Here is an 18,460-nt window from a genome sequence, read left to right as displayed (position 1 = left end):
ATTTTTATATTCAGCTGAATGTATTTTCTTATCTAATTCTCTTTCTTGTAATTGCAAAACACGCTTCCACTAACCATAAAATTTTTCACCTTCCGAGAAAGAAATTCAGTTACAACATTTGTTCATATTTATCATTACCCCAACAGTTTTATAACCACTACAGTGGTCTCCATGCTATCAACTATATTATTATATTATACAAATTTTTCATCAGTGCTTGACATCTGATTAATGAAATTAAATAGTTTCAAACAGTCTCCAATTCCTCAGTCCATGTCTGGCTTTCCTTCGCAAACATCATCCCATTCTGTCTAAACCTTCAAGTTCTCCATTCTGTTGTCTATAGGAAGCCAAAGCACTGAGCATCAGAAAGACCACGTTTCCTGACAAAATATTTTTTACAGCCAGTCTGAACTAACAGTGACTGCATCCTTCCTCATTGTATTCCTAATCCCATCGTGAAGATCTTTCCTGGCAGGCGTGCAATTACTGTTCTTCCACTTGGTCACCTCTTAGGCAGTGCAGGAGGTCTTGCTATTACTAGCTACTTCCTAATGACCAGTGTCACTAATCTGGTAACATCCTTTGTTTCACCTTAAACGTATGCTTTCCATCCTTGAGTTTCCCAGCACAAATCCCAATACATTTTCATCATTTCCTACTGCAAGTGGATCCCTAAACAAATCCCTAAACAAATATCTTGCAACACCCTAGAAGTCACATTTAGTATAGAATTAGTGATAACCTTCTGTATCATTCTAAATATTTTCTCTGCTTTTGATGCTTTTCTGCAACCATATGAGTTCTTTGTACTGCAGTAATCACCTGGGTTCTTCTGCATGTCTGAGGACCCCAGGGTAGTAAGCAAGCTTTCATAATGTGCAACTAGATATAAAAATTATGTCCCTGATTTCTGTTTTTCTGGAGGACCACTTTTGGATTATATGTAAAGTCTGAAGACACCATTTGATTGCTACTTTGCATTCACAGTCAGGTTAATTACTACCAAAATGCTTATATCCTTTTTGTTGCTATAGAGAACAGGAATAAGTATGCCCTCTCTTCTTATTTAAAAATAATTACAGATCATTTTGGAGTGAGTTATTTTATGTGGCCTGTAACTCAATATTATTATCCTGCACTGGAAATCAGAACACAGCGAGAGGTATCAAGTGGGGTGCCTAGGCAGGACTAAGACGTAGACCTGTGCGCGTGGGAAGTGGTCACAGTGTTTGCAGACAACTGTACAAGTATTCATTGGATAGATGATGTACATATTAAAGTTCATGCTACATCTAGACTTGAGGTGTTGGATTCTCAAAAAAAAAAATTAAAATGGAATAATTATTTGAGGAACATAGTCAAAAATAACACTAACACAGGACTTTACTAGCAGGTATCAGGCTGCTGATCCTATATAACTCTTTCTACAGCCCAGAGCAACGACAACTTTGTAAGAAAAAGTCCATTGTACATGTCTGTTTAGCTGGACGAAAACTCACAATGCCACAGCTATGTGATTAAGTTTCAGCTTCAGTTATAAGCTCTCTTTCAAATGTTCATAACTTTCTCATGCGGAGTCCTTTTGGGCTGAATATTTCATGTTTCGAGTTTGTTTGGAGGAGTCATTTGTCAAAATTCAGCATAGTCATTGCAGCTTTTAATGAGTCTTACAGGTCAGGAAAACAAACATACCTTTTTCTACCAGGTCCTTACTAGAAATTGTGTATGTGAATAAGGCAAGAAAAGTCTGGTATCAATGTGATCTGAAGCTGAAGACATATCTGAAGAAATTCTGCTCCTGATTTCTGTTTCCAGCAATCATATTCTGTTAGATTGTTAATTATTTCTCTTTTTCTCCTTCTGAATTTAAACTTTAAAATACCAGTGCTACATTTTGCTTGGGAATGGACAATAATGAACTGAAATTACAAAAAATTTTCAAATCAAAGTAGGAAGTTTAGATTCTAGCAAACCAAGAATCTCTGACTACAAAGATATCCCCACAGAGAACAACCGGAAAGCTTGAGTTGTAGCCCAAAGCCTTTTAATGGACTTTTAATTTAGCAGGGCTTTAACTGGCCTTACTGACACTGCATATATTTACAATGTTACAGCGTTGATTTTAGATCAATGCTACTGGCAAAACGTTCCTTTCTTTCCAGAAGGAGACTGCTTGGAACATACTCATAAAGTTGTGCATTTTCTTTTTGTGCCTCCCAACTCCCATGGAAAATGCCCAAGGCCAAGGTTTTTTTTTTGTTTTTGTTTTTCTTTAAGGTCCCCTAGAAGCGTGTCGGATGGGAAAACCTTTCTGTCACTGCCAGAGGCAGGGTGTAATTAATTAGTGCTTATCACTTGCTGCTGCCAGGATGCTGAGCAAGGTGATGGATTATTCTCAGTGTCTTGTATCCCAGATATACCCATTTAAATGGCCAGCTTTTCCAGAGCAAATGTAAGGACTTTGAGGACGGGTAGTAACTGGTTTTCACTGCACTGGGAGGAGGGCAAAGTAATACTGCAAATAGAAAAACCTTTTTTCAATGGCAAATGACCCAATTTGTTCCTCCCCAGCAACTGTAGCAACCTGGTACAGCTTTGCAAATCTATGTCATTGCCATTGCGAATTGGTTACTTTAAATGAATCTTCACTTTTCTCAGCGAAAGACATGGCAAATCTCCTGAAAGTAATTTTGGGTCAGGTATGTCAGTTTTTGGTTTAAAGTTGCAATTATTTTTTCCAGCTTCCACTGACTATCACACAGCCTTTGCTCAGTTTAAATATATACATTGGAAGGTATGTGATGCAGCAATCAGAGAGGGTAAACATTTCAGACCAGGTTTCTTTCATCTAGATTCTTGCTTAATACTTCTGCTGTGCTTCTCCAGATCAGACACTCAGCTTCTACATTTTATAGAACTTGGTCAACCTTTTAATTGTCTAACCTTTCAGTAAGCCATGTTCTCCAGATGCTAAAATTGAATATAATTTCTCTTTATTCAGTATTAATAAACTGTAAACAACATCATTGCCTCTTCTTGGCAAAGTGCCTGAATTAAATAGATCTCTTAATGTATCTTCTATCTGTACTACAGAGCTATTTAAAAGCAATATGCTGAGTGTGCTGATGATAAAAAGACCACCCTTTTTCATTCACTTTTTTTTTTAAGCTCCATATATTCCCAGTGAATATTTTCTTTAGCACAAGCAGTTGCCAATATATGAGCCTTCGTATCTACAGTAAATAAATTACTATCTAGCTTTACAAAGAAACCACTATTTTCCTAAGCAAGATTGTCAACTCTCTTTTTAGATGTTAAAATTCCAGGATAAATATTTATGAAGGCAATGCTTATCTCTAAATTCTAGTAAAAAATACCCAGTGGACAACTGATGCAATACAAGTTTTCTCCCTGCATTGCTTCTGCAGGCCTCATCACCTTTGGAAAGGAGAAATTATTATTTACATAGCTACCCAGGAGAATATATTTTTTAAGTGAACAGATGTTACCTAGAAATCTCCAAATAAATTAATATGAACCCTTTGTATCAATTTAATCTTCACCAGAAAAACAGACAAAAGCAGTCAGTAACCATTCTTATTATTTTACAGACAGACCATCTGTAATCAATGATTAAGTTCATTTATTTCAGGTCTGCAGTCAATGGACAGATTTAAATACAATCAAGTACTGAACCTAACATATTGCGGGTACTTTAACTTGAACTCTGAATCTTCTGTTGACAGTTTTTCAGTTTGAACTAAGTAACCAAGGCTATTTCTATTTCAAAATTTAATATTTACATTGGTTAAGAACAAAAATGTCCAGGAATTTAAAAAAAAAATCCCACTCTGGTCTACTGAAAATATTATACCATAATTACTTCAGACTATCATTGCTGTATGCATGTATGTGTATATATAGTTGGTTTAAACCAAAGGGTCAACTTACTATCGGATCTTTTACTGAAATTAGAAGAGGCATTTATATTTAGAGTAGAAATTCCTGCTTAAATCAAATACTCACTCCCCAAGTCTAAACTTTGCTTGCTGAAAAAGTTATCAGAGACGGGGTATAACACCAGTCAGGATCCCCACGTAACCAAGAATCCCTGTGAAGCTGGGGGTCATAGCTTGGTGTTGGGGACCCAATGACTTTTGTCACCAGACTTGAGGCCACCACTGGTATTTCCAGGGATGAGCTGAAGTAACAAACCTAAGGGATTCAGGTCTGAGGCACCAGGAAGTCTCCTCTCCCACCTGTTTACGGGAGTGAATTTGCCATTACAGGCATACCTCGGACATACTGCGGGTTTGGTTCCAGACTACCGCAATAAAGCGAATATCACAATAAAGCGAGTCACATGAATCTTTTGGTTTCCCAATGCATATAAGAGTTATGTTTACACCATACTGTATCTATTAAGTGTTCAGTAGCATTATGTCTAAAAAACCAATAAATATACCTTCATTAAAAAAATATTTTATTGCTTAAAAAAAATGCTAACCATCATCTGAGCCTTCAGCGAGTCATAATCTTTCTGCTGACGGAGGGTCTTGCCTCGATGCTGATGGCTGCCGACTGATCAGGGTGGTGGTTGCTGAAGATCGGGGTGGCTGTGGCAATTTCTTAAAACAAGACAGCAATGAAGTTTGCCGCATCGACTGACACTTCCTTTCACAAAGGTTTTCTCTGCAGCATGTGATGCTGTTTGATAGCATTTTACCCACAATAGAACTTCTTTCAAAATTGGAGTCAGTCCTCTCAAATCCTGCCGCTGCTTTATCAACTAAGTTTATGTCATATTCTAAATCCTTTGTTGTCATTTCAACAATGTTCACAGCATCTTCACCAGGAGTAGATTCCATCTCAAGAAACCACTTTCTTTGCTCATCCATAAGAAGCAACTCCTCATCCGTTAAAGTTTTATCATGAGATCGCAGCAGTTCAGTCACATCTTCAGGTTCCATGTCTAATTCTAGTTCTCTTGCTATTTCCACCACATCTGCAGTTACTTCCTCCACTGAAGTCTTGAACCCCTCCAAGTCATCCCTGAGGGCTGGAATCAACTTCTTCCAAACTCCTGTTAATGTTRATATTTTGACCTCCTCCCATGAGTCACGAATGTTCTTAATGGCATCTAGAATGGTGAATCCTTTCCTGAAGGTTTTCAATTTACTTTGCCCAGATCCATCAGAGGAATCCCTATCTATGGCAGCTATAGCCTTAYGAAATGTACTTCTTAAATAATAAGACTTGAAAGTCAAAATTACTCCTTGATCCATGGGCTGCAGAATGGATGCTGTGTTAGCAGGCATGAAAACAACATTAATCTCGTTGTACATCTCCATCAGAGCTCTTGGGTGACCAGGTGCATTGTCAATGAGCAGTAATATTTTGAAAGGAATCTTTTTTTCCTGAGCAGTAGGTCTCAACAGTGGGCTTAAAATATTCAGTAAACCTTGTTGTAAACAGATGTGCTGTCATCCAGGCTTTGTTGTTCCATTTACGGAGCACAGGCAGAGGAGATTTAGCATAATTCTTAAGGGCCCTAGGATTTTTGGAACGGTACATGAGCATCAGCTTCAGCTTAAAGTCACCAGCTGCATTAGCCTTGAACAAGAGAGTCAGCCTATCCTTTGAAGCCAGGCATTGACTTCTCCTCTCTAGCTATGAAAGCCYTAGGTGGCATCTTCTTCCAACAGAAGGCTGTTTCGTCTATGCTGAAAAGCTGTTGTTTAGTGTAGCCACCTTCCTCAATTCTCTTAGCTAGGTCTTCTGGATAACTTGCTGCAGCTTCTACATCAGCACTTGCTGCTTCACCTTGCACTTCTATGGCATGGAGACGGCTTCTTTCCTTAAACCTCACCAACCAACCTCTGCTAGCTTCAAACTTTTCTTCTGCAGCTTCCTCACCTCTCTCAGCCTTCAGAGAATTGAAGAGAGTTCGGGCCTTGCTCTGCATTAGGCTTTGGCTTAAGGGAATGTTGTGGCTGGTTTGGCCTCCTATCCAGACCACCAAAACTTTCTCCATATCAGCAAGAAGGCTGTTTCATCTTCTTATCATTCGTGTGTTCATGGGAGCAGCACTTTGAATTTCCTTCAAGAACTCGTCCTTTGCATTCACAACTTGGCTACCTGTTTGGTGCGAGAGGCCAAGCTTTCAGCCTCTCTCGRCTTTCGACATGCCTTCCTCGCTAAGCTTCATCGTTTCTAGCTTTTGATTTCAGGTGAGAGACGTGCAACTCTTCCTTTCACTGGAAGGCTTGGAGGCCACTGTAGGGTTATTAGTTGCCCTAGTTTCAGTACTGTTGTGTCTCAGGGAACAGGGAGGCCAGAGGAGAGGGAGAGAGACRGGGGAACGGCTGGTCGCTGGAGCAGTCAGAACACACACAACATTTATCGATTAAGGTTGCCATCTTATATGGGCACGGTTCGTGGCGCCCCAAAACAATTGCAATAGTAACATCAAAGATCACTGACCACAGGTCACCATAACAGATATAATAATAATGGAAAAGTTTGAAATATTGTGAGAATTACCAAAATGTGACCCGGAGATACGAAGTGAGCACATGCTGTTGGAAAAATGGCACCGACAGACTTGCTCAACGCAGGGTTACCACAAACCTTCAATTTTTTAAAAAAAATGCAATATCTGCGACACGCAATAAAGCAAAGCACAATAAAATGAGGTATGCCTGTACATGGTCAATAGAGACGGTGAGGAAAAGTGCCAAGCTTCTATCTTGCTATATGAGGGCAGAGACAAGGAAAGGACCACAAAAATTAAGTAGGACCAGTAGCCAGAAAATATTCTGTCTAAAGAACAGCAGGTGCCTCCTTTCTCTTTGAAGGAGCGGATTTTTCAATCCTTCCTCCAAAGCTTCACTTAAAGCTGCAAGAGGGGGAGCAGCTCCCAAACTAGGCCGGCCAGCCTGCCTTCACCTCCTGTCGGCACAGAGGAAACTTCTCTGTAGCCCTGGCAGTGCTCCACCTGGCCAAAGCCAAGCGGAGGCCACTGCTTTTAGACGCTGGATTTTCGAAGTCTGCCTTGGGAAGGTTGGAGGCATGGACCATACTGCAGGTCGGGTCTTGTCGACAGTGCAGTCACATTGCTTGGTAATGAAATGCTTATTTGCATCTTTACACAATAAAATTCCACATAAATATAGGTGTTGCTAATGTAACATTATTCATGAGTAACAGCTGTCATACTTCCCAGCTGTTTCTTTGTTGCCTGTTAAAACATATGTTAATTTAAACTTTTGCCAAATGTCAGGGATTGTTTGTAGTACTCCAGCTGCAATCGGGCGAATTTTCTCTCTAGGTTTCGGGGGCTCTGGAAACAACTACACAGACAGCCTGTCACAATGTAAATCTTGTGTGGCTGCTGAGCTGTTAGTTTACTCAGATAAGGAAAAATTTGTTGGAGGAAGCGAAAAATTAAGATAAGTGAAATACTTAAGATCCATTTTCTGAGATATTTTTGGATGTTGTTAGTAGAGGAACTGCAGGGGACACTGGAGTCAAAGGAATCTTTAAGGAGAAACGCATCATACAGAGCATCATCCGCTTGTTTTCTCAATGTTCACAAATTAAGAAAAGTTAAATCTACATTTCTATCTAAATCATACTGTAAATAGGGTCTCAAGTGATATTCGCACTTTGCAAAGGCAACTACAAAAATACTAATTGTCCTAATAGAGCAGGACCAGGCCTTGCATGACATAAACAACAAAGCCTGCAATCAATGAACAGTTTCCATGCAAGACAAAGAATTAAAAATAGTATAAACTGATACCACTGATTTGTGCACAGGTTTTAATGCACTGCACAGTAGGAAAAAATATGTAGCAATGAAGTGTCTAAATTAGAAAACTGAAGGTGGAGGAAAAAAAAGAGTGAGTAGGCTTGACAGGACTAGTMAAGTCTCTTGGATTTCCTTCTCGCGAGCAGCCTTGGATCAGAACAAATACCATCTATGTGGGGAAGACAGCCTGATGCAGAGGGGAGGCGATTATTTCTCATACAACAGCTTTTGCCATCCCTTCTGTACTGTACTGCCTCTTCCACAGTGGGACACTGGCATTTCTTTGCAACRTGCAAACAGTAAAAACACCTCCTGCTTTCTTTTTCCCCTATGTTGCCATCAGTTTTCAGAGATGATATTTAAACTATGCTAAAGGTCAGCCTTAGCTGACAGAACAACTTACATCCGCTTTACAGAGAAGGGTAAGGATCCACATACAGAAACAGGACTTTAAACTTGTGTGAGTGTTCAAATGATGAGATGATGACAGCAAGCACAATGATCAATTTAAATCTGTGAGTAAATGGAAAAGGAGAAAACATTAACTGTGGTGACAAACTGAGAAAGAGGCCGAGAAACAATAAAATGGATGTTGAAATAGGAAGTCTTTCTTTCCTTATTATTCATTTTTCCTTGGATTCATTTTGTATTTCCTCTTTACCTTTTAATCTCATTTTTGAATCACAGTTTAAAATTCTCATGGAAAAATATTTCAATAAATTGAATATAGTGATTTAGCAACTAATCTGATGTTTTGGAYGATTATGGTATAGAGTCTCTGTAGAAGTAAAGAATAGCAGAGAAACAGAATTCCTGTGTTAATTATACCATAACCAAGATGTCTTCTCTAACAAATAAGACGACTGAAGATCAAAGCTGTTCATTGTTTTTGCAAATTGTGTTTTTATCTATTGACTAAAACCACACAAAGTATCTATTTGACTTTTACAGAAATATGCTGTGCTACCACTGGCATTGCCTGGCATTGTGTACTTTAACTGACACTTGTACAAAAAGGAAAGCCCTATAGGTATAAGAGGCTTTCATTTCAATGTGGGCAAGACAAGGCACTCATATATGCCCTAGGCCTGCAGCATGCTCCGTGGAGGGGGCTTCTCGTCCCTGATGCAGGCTACATAGCTCTGCCTGTGGGACTAGCTTTGAAAACTAGTATGTGTCTGTGCTGTCCGGGGAATGAACGTTCCCAGCTCTCACTCCAGACTGGGACATTTCTGCAGGTAGTACTCACTAAAATGCTCTGGGGCATTTTATCTTCTCTTCAGAAAAGGACAACATTTGATCCTCTGTTTGTTACTCAACCCTGAATTATTCAGGGCAAATCTCTCCATAGACTTGCAGACCCCTCAGACAAGAACAGTGCTACCAAAGCTACTGCATTGCTTTAAAGTGAAACTTTACTTCAACGTGTTACACAAAGACTGGAGTACTTAATCCCTCCTTTTCAGGAATACTCCTCCGCCAGAAGTTGCTGAATTAGAGAAGGCTTCTATCACGTTGATATTCTGCCAACAGAGGAAAAATTAAATTTCATCCAGTTAAGTCAGCCTTGTTGAGTCAAGGACTATTTAACAATGTTTTTGAAAAGGCTGGCTTTACCACCACAGTTGAATGCAACAGCTTATCTCTGATAGAGTTACCATATTCTTAATATTGACTTAATCGCTGAGCACAGAGATTAAGAAATGGATACTATTGAACAACTGATCCATAAAGAAATCCACAAAATGGTGCAGGAAACTCATTACAAAATTCCTTCTCTCTCTCGCTCTCTCTTTCCTTTTTATTTATTTATTTATTCTTTAAAACCTTCCATCCTGAGGGCTAACACTGCTTGAATGGCATATTCACCTTCCCCTAGAAGTTACAGATCTCAGAAGAACCACTTTCAAAACAAGCAGTTTTGCACTGTGGCACATACAAAATGGTGCGATTTTGCACATTCAGAGTCAGAGTCCTCTTTTTAAGCACAATATACATTTTGCTCAAAATTCTAAAGACCTTTTCTGAAATCTTGACCTGAACTTTTATTCCAAATGGAGCAGCATAAGTGGAAAGAACCCAACAGACTTTGAATCAAGTTTGGAGTGTGCAGCTTCACTGTGTTGAGAGGAGATAAAATATTTGGTAGCTGTTTTGAATTTACCTTCATCACAGATTTTCAATAGCAGAAGGTTAGATGAATTGACATTATCTTACTGCCTACATGAAGCGAGGAAGCAGTGCTTAATTGTCTTTCCATAGAATCATGAGCTAGACTTTGAAGTACAGAGTAAAGCTGTGAATTCCCTATACTTCACCCACTTTCAAGATATAACAACAGAATATTCCATTAGTGAAAGCAGCTGGGGACAAAATACTAGCAAACTTCAAGTAGCATTTGAAAATTTGTTCTCTTGCAGGTTTTGAGACTCTCAAGCCAAATCTCAAAAACAATAAGCCATACTCTAACCCGGTTCAAACACATTTGCTTCAGCTTCTATGTTGAACTTGGTATCTGTACTCTCTGGGTCTGTGTCCACAATAAAATATTACAATTAGCAGAACAAATAATTTAACAGAACATGAGACTAGACATCTGTCTTCTCTCAGAACAGACTTCTCCCTGTACATACCATCAATTTCGTCTGAACCCAAGCCTCTTGTTTACTCCCGAATAAGCATTCCTTAAGATGTAAATGCTTCTCTCCAGATTATGCAGGTCTGAAATCATAGCGTCCTTTACCAAACAGAATGGAAAAGAGGAGTGAGATTTTGCTGATACTAATGAGATAATGATGAAGTGGAAGAAAAAAAAGTGTTTGCTTCCACTAATATCCACAGTATAGATTTTAAAGAACTCAGTGTTACCCTCACAGAAAAAGCTAAGCCTACATATTGCTCCAGCTATACGTCAGAAATGAGTATTTCATTAAAATAGTATGCAAATATTTTAATAGAGTTGCTTAGCACTCAGCTACTTYATCAAAATGGCTTGTATACAACACAAGCATGCAAATACTCACATGATAAACCATTCCAGAAAGTACTTACTTTAAAACAGAATATGCTAAAAGCGCTTATTCATTTAAGTAACCTTAGCATGTCTTTAAGACTACGAATTGTGGAATGGTTTTCAGAAGTATGCCATAACTACAGACATATTTTACAGTCACAGTATCTGACATAACAACCCCCACACCAGAACATTAGCACAATGCAGACCTCTTTATCAGAGCATTAATATTCCAATGAGAAGCACACAAAGAAGAAATCATTGACAGAATTTACAAGAGAGTGTGAATGAGAGGGGAAAAAAGATATCTTAAGAAGTGCGCTTTGCTTGTATTAGAAAAAATTAAGAATGTTTGCGAAAGCAGCAGGTGACTTTGCTAGGGTAGGGCTGGGAGAGAAAAGTCAAGAAGAATGACTCCACCTAGAACCCTTCTACTGAAAACCTTCAAGATATGTCACAAACTACAGCTGGTTAGAGATCTCTACCATGTTTATGTGCTGAATAGTTCCTATCAGTGTAATGGAGCCAAAGAGAGAGGCCTTAGTGCTGGAGTTATGAACAAGGCTATTTCCAGCTAATGACCCTATTGGGAGCCAACTAAATCTCCTATCAACTGCCCTTCTTGAAGGTTATGAACAATACAAGACTCTTTCATCAGTGGAAACTGAAACCTGTCTCCCTCAGAAAAGCCTCGTAATACAACTAAACCAAGCTCCGGCAGTTAATCCTGGTTGCTAACGCAGCTGCATCTCCCCCAACAAAGGTCACAGCCGCTGGTGACAGAAAACTCCTCACAGCATCTGCCACTCTTGGGGCCTTCTAATTCAGTGAAGCTGCTTAATGACTCATGGCTGGCAGTAGCAACCGAACTCTGTCGGACAACAGGCATCGGCCACATGTCTATGCAAGAGTTGCCTGATGTTTCAGTAAACTTTATTGCTAATTGTGGATTTGCCACTGAAACTAAAGGACCTTGCTAGTGTAAAGAACATTTTGTCTCCCTTTTCTTTCCTAAACAAACACCCACTGCCACCACTTCTTTTCTTGATTATTAGGTTCATTTAAAGCAAGCGGTTCAGTTTTTTGTTCCAAACTGTGTGATTGTTTGGGGCTTAGAATGGAAGAGTAAGATGAATGGTCAACAGCGTCATCAGTGTGCTGAGAATACCTCAGTCTTCTTAATTTTTCAGCTTCAGAAATAATCTTTGCCAAATGGTGGGTGATGATCTGGGCTCACATCTCCAGTATCTATTTGACTATCTAATCATTCAGTAGATGGCCTGCTAGACCTCAGAGCCTTCTGCACCTGGCAAGTGATGTGGTTATTCCCTCCCGTTCCTTGCAGCCTCACGCGCACTGAGGCGCCAACATACATATTATGAAAGGCTTCATTTAGTTCTCTGGCTGAAAGGGTGCTCAGGATACAAACTACTACTGCCTTGCTGTTGAACAACTCAGGTGTGAGGACATCACAACGACACTGTCCTCTGTGCTGTCGAGTAGTTTCTGGTAGGCAATGGCTAGTGAAAAACACAAATATCACAACTCCAGCTGGATACAAGACCACTTCCATTTTTTTAAATCTAATTTCAGGTGTAGTTGAACAGTGGAGCATCTCTTGTCATCAAGATAGATGTTTCCAGTTGTAAACACGGAACTTTTTGCCAAAGAATCTGAAATCTTGCTCCTATGCTCAGTGCCAGGCCTCGAGCACCACTCTTTCGCTCACTAAGTCTCTCAAACCGCTATAGTTACAGAAGCTGCTTCTTAAAAACGTAATCCCTTTTTAGGGCACCAAGCCAGCCTCTAAATTACTGTGCTGAGTAGCTGGCAAAATATATAACAAATAAGCCTAAACTAATCTTTTCATCATAGAAACCAAAGTGTTTGGCCAGTGCTTTCTTGAGCAAGGTAGTCTTCTTCTATCTTTAAAATTGCTGTAGAAATGCTCTCACTGGTTTGTAGCCATCTCTTTTACAGTAGGGGACTGTGCCCTACCCRTACTATCTCTCCCTAAGCTTTGGCAGCCAGGAACAGTCCTGCTCCTTGTGTGCGTGTGCCCTGACTCATTGCCGGCAGCCCCTCAGTCCCGCACCAAAGCTTTTACCTAGGGGTATGCTGTCCTGCCTTACTTTCCCTCCTTTTCAGGGAAGGCGGCAAAGATGATGCTTTGATGACGCGTAAAAGAAGAAAGAAGCTAAATCCTCACAGCACATCCATAACCCAGTCACATGCTCAGTCCTCCAACATCTGCTATTTCTTCTCCATGAATCATAAATAAAAAATAAATCAAATAGAATCTTAAAGGAAAAAAAAAAGATACAGAAAAACTACAAAACCAGACAATTTTTTCTTGTTGAAAGACAGATCATCACGATTATRAAGAGACAGATCACACACATATGGGGTTAAAAGGCAGAATCATTTAAAAAGGTGAAAATAGCCGTACTGGCTCAGCTCTGAGTATCCTTTTTCAACAAATGACTAAACAACAGGTATCTAGGAAAGAGTCAAACAAGTGATACTTCCCCTCTTCTAGGGTTTGGAGATGCATACCAGGCATCGCCTGAGCCAGATGTAGTGCCTTTGTATTAAAGAACCACATCTACGTATTTGCCCGATCAATCATTGAATGGAGGGAAACTTTTAGCAGCTGCTGCGTCGTGTGGCAGAGAATTCCCCAGCTAGTTTCACACTGAAAAATCCCCGACTTGCTCTAAACACAACAAAATGAGCACCAGCGATCTTGCATAGCTAAACACTGATTCAGATCACAGACAATAAATAATGGTGAAAGAGGCACTGAGATACTATCTATTGAATACAAGAAAACAAAAGTGAAATAAAATGTATAATGATAGCAATCAGCTATCTAAGAGGATGGGCACATATTAACGGAACCTGAAAATGCGTGTTCTCTGATATATAAATTGAATTAATAATGAAACGTGCTAAGCAAGAGCCTGCACTMCGCAGCCAACGAGAGTTTGGTGCAGGACTTCTGCAGAAATCACAGAAGAATTCAGATACATGAATACCTGTAGGGTCCAAACTGCAACGCATCCATCTTTCAGCTTTCCTCCTAGGAGCACATTCTGTACAGGTGAGAAATACTGTCAATTTCAAAAATCCCTTTACAACTTGACATAAACAAGCAAACTTTCGGTACTAATAGCTCAGCCCATTTTTCCAGAAAATTCTTGTGTTGAGTATACCATTTAACAAACCTGACAGCTCCTAGAAAGAGCTTAGTTTTTTTTTATTTTCCACTCCTAAATGATTTGAGTTTGGAGTTCAAAGAATTTTAAATATTTGTGAATCTTGTCTAGGAGCCATTAGGGGTTAAAGGAGAAATTGCTCACAAGTCGTTCTGATAACCTAATCTCACAAGAGCGCAATGGATGATACACAGGCACAGGATAAAGACAAATATGCCCTGAGGCCGTGTCGTGGTTTCCTTGCTAGTCGCAGGGCGAGTGGCCCTCCTGCCGCCCGCCGGTCCCTCGCTCCACGGCATTTTGCAGGATCAGCCACTTTCAGGCTACCAGGCACTTCTGCAATCCCCTGCTCTAGCTCGCCYGATGCCAACAGATTAATGCCAACGAGCCTCATCCAGCAGTTTCGCTATGACTCGAAAGTTGCCCGGTGTTTGACGATGGCTTAATAATTAACTCCGTGTGCCCACAGTAAGGTGTACCTTATAAAACCATACAGGCTGACACTGTCCTGTTCTTACCATCTCTGTAGGTGGTTTGTTATGTTGGCTGAAATCCAATTCAATATTAAACTTTACCCCAAGATTTTTTTTTTTCCATACTAAATAATTGAGGTTACAATCAAATGACTGTTCCTTTATAGCTCTTGGGATACTTTAATTATTTTCATCTTAGAGGAGAGTAGCAATCTAGGTTAGCTCAGAAGTCAAAAGCAGAATGACAACTGCATCCAGCATCTAGAGAGATGCGATACATCTAGCAACAGGGAAGGCAGGCCAAGGTAGCTCTGGCTTCTGTATTGGTATCCACAGGGATAACTAAAGGCAGAAAATCGGGATCCACCGACTCATCAGAAAACACTAAATGACTTCGGTCTGAGAAAGCAATAGAAGGATAGCGTTCCAAAAGTTCAAGGGAAATAAGTGTAAAGGCTTGTTGAAGCTCCACAGCTAACTCAATCTTTTAAAGGAAAAAGGCCACCAAAATGCTTGAGCAAATATCCAAATACTAGTCCTAAAATGACATATGTTACTAAAAACTGTGTGTGTGACTTTGCCTTTGCATTTTTCAGAGTAAATCTCCTCCTGCTGCTCCCAACAGTACCCCTAGAGTGGAAGGCACAGAGCGAAGAGTTAAAGTCTGAAGCAACAATTCATATTCCTGTATAATTAACTGCTCTAAACACTGAGAGTCTGGTTGCTTTTAAAATTTTGTCCCCTAGTTTAGAGCCACATTATGACTATTTATTCCAGTGTTCTTTTGCATTTTTTCTTTTAACATGATATGTAAAACAGGTTTTGAGCATGAATTATTTAGCGCTCTGCAGAAAATGCTCTTTAAAATCATCTTCTTGGGGACACTGAATGCATTTATTATCTTGGAAAATTCAGATCCAGCATCTGTTGTCCCGTGTGTTTTACTGTCTAATGATGAGAGTGCCTGTGGGATTTGTTTACAGCAGGGCTTTCTGGATTTTTGTTTGTTTGCTTCCCTTGGAAAGAAAATAGGAAGTTGAAAAACATTATTAATATTTGAATGGAACAACTTTAGATTTTTTTTTTTTGACAACTTACTGATTAATACAGGTGGTTTTCAAATTGCCCTCCTTAAGAGGACTGCAGCACGACAGAATAAAAATTAAGGAAGCACAGAAAGAGATGAATGAAGGTAAAAATATATTCTATTTTTGATTCCCCCAGCTGCCTATGATCTTATTTTATAGGTTGACTGGTCTGGGACAGGAGTACTGGCACATTCCTGAAACATCTTATCTTTCTAGCTTTTGCCTAGGAAAATATAATAAAAATAAATCCACAGAAGAAATAGGTAGAGGCTGAACTTCACAGGAATGAAATGCTAATTTCTAGAATGAATATTACGCTTCTGCAAAGCAAGAAGTCTTATTTTCTTTGTACCCCYTCCTCCACAACCAGGATGTATCGGAGTTTCTTTTGAAAAGGGACAGCTGGGCACGGTGAAAACAACATGCTACGCAGAGGCCTGGGTCCAGCACCGTGCCGCGTTATCCAGCTGCGCCGTAACCGAATTGCTCTGTCTGCGTGTCGCCTTTTCAAGCCGCTGCAGGTACCAGGGAAGCGAAGCGGGGTGGGGAGCAGAGACGAGCGGTGTGCCGCGCGGCTGCTCTGCTCTTCCCGGGCCTGCGGCAGGGGAAGCACGTTTCCTAAGGAGAGGGACCTCGCGGGAGCGTTTCGCGTGCACCCGCGGTGCCACGCTTTATCTCGCTTACGAGGTTTAACGCAGGGTCGAGATCCTTGCACCTCTCCAGCATTTAATACAGGTCTGTAGAGGCCTTGGCCCATAGCAGTTGTAACAAAAAGTCTGAGCACGTAAAACGCCAGGCTGGATGAACACACAGAAAGTTAAGCGGTTGCTTGGCCCGGCAGCCCTGGGCGCGTTCAGCGCCGCGGCGGCTCCCGGGCGCCCCGGGGCTTTTCGGGCGCGGGGAGGCCGGGCCCTTTCAGCACGCAAGATGCCCCTAAGCAACACCCAGCGCTAATGCCCAGGCAGCACGGGCCGGCACCGGCGCGCACGTGGATATACTGAGCCCTTCTTCTCTCAGGGGGCGTCTTACCACACGTGGATTTCTACAGGAATCAATCAATCAATAAATGAAAGCAAATAATTTTTTTTTGATTGAGGATTTTAAACGCAGCTGAAAGGACTGCTAAAGTAGCTCTTTATTTGCTCATTCTGTGCTTTCAAATACCCCATAATTTTCTGTTTTTAAAGGATCTTACCTCTTCTCAGTGACTTATGAGGATTATAACAAATTAGTACTTATTCTTGAAATGAACTCCTTATTCTTACTACAAAGCGGTTTTGTTGATCATTTGCTCAACTGCAACTCAGACTACTAACCATCTTGCAAACAGTACACAGAAGAATGTAAAAATCACCAGAAAAATCAGTGTGATGTCTGTCAGACACGCAATATGTACAGCCACCAGCTCCATCTGGATCCCAGCCCAAACACTTTGGAGTTTATCTTTGAAACTTGCCCAAGACATGAAGTTCAACTGCACACGTTTAGTCTAGATCCGGCTTCTGCCAATAACACTCACGCTATCRCTATTTGTGAAGCTTGGGCTGGGGTCACTGAAACACAGGAAGACGGCAGGTTTTAGTGGGGACATTTGCCAGTTTATTGCGCCGCTTCAGAAACTGCATCTAATAGTTACGATGTTTTCATCAGGCAATCAACTTGTTTGATTAGGAACTAGTCGCAAGGACACGTCTAAGGGGGTCCAGAAAGAAAACAGGTGAAAAAAGACTGCAGAGTGGAGTAACGTAGGTTACGGCATATTGCGGGAAAGGCTGCACCAAGGATACCTTTTGCTGTCACTTACTGCAGTTACAGACTGTAAATCCCAATAAATTTGACCCAGAGTAAAGAAAAAGAAATTAGGCTTGCTTTCTTTCTCGGTTCACCAATTCTGCTAAATATAAACCTACAGCAGTTCTGCTAGTTAAACAGCCCAAGACAGACTTTTTCTTTATCCATTAAGCTTCTCTCTTTTTGGCAAGCCTACTTGAAAGGAGAAAGGCAGTACGCATGCATGTGGGTATTTATGACAAAACTGCATCTACTACTACAAACACTTTTTACACATTGGTTAGGAGCAGTTTTTTGATTTCTCATTGAAATTGAAAGACAGTTAGGCTTTCGGTAAATGCACCACTTCACGTAACCTAAACACAGCCCTTTCCGTGTCAGGGTGACTCCTTCCTCTTCCAGCAACAGCCGAGGTGGGGGCTGCAAGAATTACAAGATACCATTTTTCCATTATGTTTTGAATTGGGAATTTTACTCAAAATAAAAGGGGGATCGGTTGCCGAGAGACGGGAGAACGGTGCTGCAGGTTTTGCAGAGGCAGACGTGTGCCTTCTTGGTGAGGAAGGAAGCAATATTTGCTTTTCTCTGGCCTCCCGCTGGCGCCACGTCAGCCGTGTGGCAGGGGAGCGCCCTGGGGYGGCGCCGACCGGGCGCCTCCTTGAACCCGCGTCCCGAGACGCCCGCCGAGCAGGAGGCTGCTGGAGCCCACGGGAAGCCCCACTGGCTTCACATGCCATCTTTCAATTTGTTTTTGTTTTGCTAAACCATACCGAACACCTTTCAGTAGCATTTATGTGAAGAATCCCTCACTAATTCCCAGAGAAATCTGTTTAACGTCCTGCAAATTGAGCCAAACACCCACAGAGAGAAAAACACCCAAATCCCTAAGGCCGAACGCAGATTGTTTGAGGCAGGCCAGCGCCCGAGCGCACGCCGGGCCGGAGCGGCTAGCCGCCCTTCTCCCTGCTGCAGCGACTCCGGAGAACGCAGCAAGATCCCGAAATCAAACCGCCAGAAAAACCCACAGAGGAAGAAAGTTTCACCAAGTTCTGTAGGTTACA

The sequence above is a fragment of the Apteryx rowi genome, unplaced genomic scaffold (genome assembly GCF_003343035.1).
Source record: "Apteryx rowi isolate R43461 unplaced genomic scaffold, aptRow1 scaffold_92, whole genome shotgun sequence".
NCBI classification, from domain to species: Eukaryota; Metazoa; Chordata; class Aves; order Apterygiformes; family Apterygidae; genus Apteryx; species Apteryx rowi.
The sequence above is the reverse complement of the archived record's forward strand: the minus strand, read 5'-3'. Positions refer to the sequence as shown.